This window comes from Pyrgilauda ruficollis, unplaced genomic scaffold (genome assembly GCF_017590135.1).
Source record: "Pyrgilauda ruficollis isolate IOZ18807 unplaced genomic scaffold, ASM1759013v1 scaffold30, whole genome shotgun sequence".
Classification (NCBI taxonomy): Eukaryota; Metazoa; Chordata; class Aves; order Passeriformes; family Passeridae; genus Pyrgilauda; species Pyrgilauda ruficollis.
The window spans coordinates 2,585,415-2,590,039 of NW_024524378.1; the positions used below are offsets into that span (position 1 = coordinate 2,585,415).

Genomic DNA, 4,625 nt, shown 5'->3' on the forward strand with positions numbered 1-4,625 from the left:
TAAAAAAACCCCGCCCCGCCTCGGACGGAGCCGCGGCAGGGCTCAGCATCCCCCACCCCCCCGGACCGCCGCCGGCAGCGAGCACCCCCGCGCCGCTCCGCCGGGGACAGAGACCTGCCGCGGGTGCCCTGCTCCATGGCCGGCGCCCGCCCTCCCTCCCTCCGTCCGCGCCCAGTGAGGTGCGGGGTCACTCACCGGGCCGGTGCGTGGCCGTCGGGGACCGGTGTCCCCCGCTCGCTCCCTCGCTGCCCTCCGCCGAAGGGCCGGGGAGGAGGAGGGGACACGCTCCGGAGTTGGTGCCGTCGGCCGGGGGGGGCGAGGCGGGGTGCGGGTCTCGCACACAACACACACGCACACAACACACACGCACGGAGTTGCTCGCTCGCACCGGGGCTGGGCTAAGAGGGGAGGAGGGGGATCCCTGACCGGGGCGGGCAGGCGAAGGAGGGGTGGAAGGGAGGGGAGGGAGAGGAAGGGTCAGCGCGGGTCTCGGGTAGTTTCGGGGTCTCCGCCGGCTCCGCTTCGCTCCTTTGTGTAATTTCACTCGATTCAAGTTTAATCCGATAGTTCCCGAGCGAGCGAGCGCGCCCGCCGGAGCCGAGCCGAGCGCGACACCAGCCAGCCAGGCGGCTGCCGCCCCCTGCGCCCGCCCGCCCCCGCCGTCCCGTCCCGGGAAACTCCCGGCGAAGCCCGGGGGGTGTGTTGTGTGTGAGGTGTCACTGTGTCACTGCCGCTCTTCAAACTTCCCAACCGCGGCGGCGAAACGAAACCGAGAGGCGTCCCGGGAGGCTGCCCGGCCGCCCGCCCCGGCCCCGGCCTCTGTCCCCGGACGGGCGGCGGGTACCGCACCCCGCCCGCCTCTCTCATCCCGGCCACCGAGGCGGGGTGGGGCGGGGCGCGGGTAGGATCGCCCGAGACCGCGGTTTAGGGTGGACTTTGTCCCGAGCGGGTCGGGCTTTCAAAGGGAAGCGGCCATTAAGCGCTGCCCGCCCGCCCGCGGCAGCGCCCCCGTCCCGGCGGGGCCGCGCTCCCCCGGCACCGCACCGGCACCGGCTCTGCCGCTGCCGGGTTTGAAAACGATGCATTCGAATTCCTGATACAAAGCGAAACAAACTCATTCCGTAAGTAAATTAGACAAATCCCACCCAAAAGTGATTACCAGTAGCGCGCTTAGCGGTCCTCCCTGCACTGCTCTGGAAACTAAATAAGCGTCTTAAAAGTATAAAGAGATTAAAGCGTAAACCCAGTGCAAAGATACTCGGCATTACAGGAATTTTCAGCGAGTCATTTGACGAGATAACTTTTTACCATCATTGTTAGTGGCAGGTTGGAGAAGGAAAAACAAAGTCATGTGCTCCTGAGCAGGGACACGCTCCCCCTCCAGCTCCTCCGCTCCTTTTAGGGGCTGTTCACTGCACCCACCCTCGTATATTTTCCGTGGGAAAGAGAGAAGGCGTCCTGTCCTCACAGGATCTCGCACAGCTTTTCCTCTACGCTCTTTTAACACACAGTTAGTAAGCTGGGAGCTGGATCCAGACAACGTGAATGTCAAAAGCTTCTCGGGTTGTTGGCTCCCTCAGTCCAGGCGTCCGTGTCGATTCCACAGCCATGAGGGCCACTACAGCTGCAAAAATATTTCAGGCTTCTCCAGGAAAAGTATGACACTCTTCCACATTGTGTCATTCATGTCTGGCCTACTCAGTCTCTCTTGGGTTTAGGGGAAGGTTCCTTTTGGGAGAAGGGGAGGTTAGCAGTTTGAGAGGCATCACCATCTTCCGTGCAGCTGGGCCCGTGCAATCACCCAGAAAGGGGCCAGCAGCTGGGGGGGTGTTGCTCTCCCAGGTTTTCAGCTGGAAAATGCAGTGAAAAGCTGATAGCACGTGATGGTGCAGTAGAATACACTCCCTGTTCTTCGCCAAGGTCTTCCATGAAGTTAAAAATAGCAAGTGGAAATAATATTTAAAAACAAAACACTTGGAAGCAGCACATGCCCCAAGTACACCTTCACTAAATTTGCCCAGTTTACCATCGTTCTATTTTTATTTGCATTTCTTACCCTTTGAAAAAACAAATGACAAAACAACAAACCTACAGAGAGGTATTTTCGCAAGTTACTAAATGTGATCAGTTTCAGCTTTCTCTTGCAATATGTTGACAGACAAGAGAAAAAACAGCCTAGAAACATTTACCCCAAGTCTCTTTTTCTGCATGTATCATTTAAGTGTGCCCCTAGTCTGAGAGCCAAGCACCCCGGGGTAGCGTAAGCCTGCCTGGAACTCCCCTTGCTTTCAAAGATTTAAGTTCTCCAAGATTTAGGGGCGCGAGAAACTCATTCTGAGACCAACTGCCAGCAGCCTCAGTGCTCCCTCTAGAACTTGTTTCAGTTTCTTGTTGAGCAGAAATCAGAGCGAGAAGCTGCGGAGCATGAAAAGCATTCAAAGCACATCGTGGTGCCAGGGTGAGCCAACCAAAGAAATGCTGCACTTCTTTAAAAAAAAAAGAAATATATTAGCATGGCAGAAGCAGTGAGCGGAGGGGGGCATGGAGAGGTACTTGGTTAAATGTTTGTTCCACGGGGAAAAAGATGCCCCAGTCTCTAATGTGTCTTGTAGAAGGCACAGAACCAGCTCCTAAGGTGCCATAAATCATCCTCAGGCCGTGGCCTATGGAATCAGCTGGCTTACTACTTGGGTCGTAAAAATGTGCAGGGAGTCTCCCAATGCTTTCCAACATCAGAAGAATCTGCAAATAGCACTTTCACAGAAGGGAGAGAATTACAGCCATTCTCTAACTCCTCAATAACAGGAAATAGAGAGTAAGGAAAAGTGTTGCAGTGGTTTCACCGCTCCAGGGTGGGACACTGTCACAATGTGACACAAGTTCACACACATGCACACTCAGTGGTAGTACCAGACGTGGGCAAAATACATCACTGTGCAGCTGCTACAGAGGAAAGGTTCTTGAAACCTTAACATGTGCTTCAGGCAGTCCCCAAGAGAAAGCTGCAACTCCAGGAGTTACCAACGAGGCAGCTTCACAGGAGAGTGAGGAAACAGCAACATGGCATCCTCATGATTAACCTTATTGGTAACAGCTTATTAAAATACCCAAGAGATGACAGGGATGAAAATTCACTTGTAGCCAGCCACCCAACCCTTTGTGTGCTGTTGGGAAGAAGTAATCCATCTGATGTAGGCAGCCATTTGGCTCACAGATTAGAAAGAATTTGCATTAATGGCTGAGAATTTCAACAGTAGTTGCAGAGCAAGGGTATGTGTACCAACAAAACCCCAGCGAATTGCTACACTTTACCTAACCAGGTAAACTCTCAAGTTTGTGGGGATAGTTTGTACCAAGCTGAGCAAGTCACTGTGTGTGACAGGCATAGCTGTGCAGAGATAAGTTAATGTACTCCGTAAGAAGTACAGCTCTGAGATTACTGGGCAGCATTTAAACCTGTTTTAAAGTATCAGAATTACAAAATGCAAATGATTTAGCATCACATGAAAATACAAAGGCAGGTTACTTATTCAGTAGACTTTGAAGAACCAGCATCTGTTTTAACAGCCACGTACAGCAAAATGTAATCTTGAGATCCAGACATTGTCACTTCCGCAGGTAGCAGATGACACCTCACAAAGTCGTGAGTCCCCAGACAAGCTGTGCACAGGGAGGCCCTCAGGCTACAAGGGCCGAGCAGTCTGTGCCTCATTCCTGACAACCCAGTCCGGGTATTGAGCTTGTTTGAGAGCTGCTGAGGGCTGTGCAGAGAGCTCAGAGCAGCCCACCCTGCTGGAGAACAGCTCTGTTCAGCACATCTGGTTCCTCACCTGCTCAGCACTGTGAAGGTCCAAGCCATGCATCAGTTCCGACAGAAAGTACTTGTGCTGCTGCCATGCCCTGCAGGTGGCTTTCTCCAAAAACCTTTTTTGCTTTGGTGAAAGAAGTTGCAACTCCCAAGGAAATTCTGTACAGATGTACCCAAAACTCAAAAACTTCTCCTCTCACAGGCTTGCTTTTACTTTTATTCATTCAAGGAGAGATGTGAATCATACAGTGAGCCCAAGCTTGTGCTTGGAGTAACTGCCTTCTGAGCACTTCAGCATTCAGGATGCCATTTCAGAGCCTCAGACCAGCAAAGGCATCATGTTTTGTCCCATGGTTGTTGGGAAGTGGCTCCAAAGTCATACAGCCCTGACACACACTCACATTTTATTCATCTTTGAACACTGCTTCAGTCAAATGAAACGAAAAAAAGTCAAGTTTCTTTTTCTTTCACAAGTGAAAGTTTTACTCAAAGTTTCTCAAAATTTACAGAGCAATGGAAAAACATGAGACAGAGTGTGTAGTGGCCAACAGAGATGATAGTGATATGCCATAAGCTGAAGGAAAACAATATTTTTTCAGAAGAAATCGTTCACTAACCCATAGCATGCTGAAATACCAAGAGCACGTGGATTTTGGTAAGTACCAGGAAGCAACAGACTCGTATCAGAAAGAACAACTTTAACGACTGCAGTTGAAGAGCTAAAAGTGCTGGAAATATAAGTGCTACAAGGAGCCACCCTGTGGCACCAGCAAGCTAAGGGAACAGAGGGCAAACCAGGGTAGACACTTGTGTGGGT

At 52.0% G+C, this 4,625-nt stretch overlaps 1 protein-coding gene across 4 annotated transcripts in view; it reads right to left on the reverse strand.

Annotated features, from left to right (window-relative positions):
- CHD7 (chromodomain helicase DNA binding protein 7) overlaps nt 1-674 on the reverse strand; it is a 133,573-nt gene extending 132,899 nt beyond the window's left edge. For all 4 annotated transcript variants that reach the window (XM_041473795.1, XM_041473800.1, XM_041473801.1 and 1 more), the window contains exon 1: nt 196-674. The gene's annotated coding sequence lies outside the window, so the exon portion shown is untranslated. The remainder of the gene's footprint in view (nt 1-195) is intronic.
- Nucleotides 675-4,625: the final 3,951 nt, after the last annotated feature.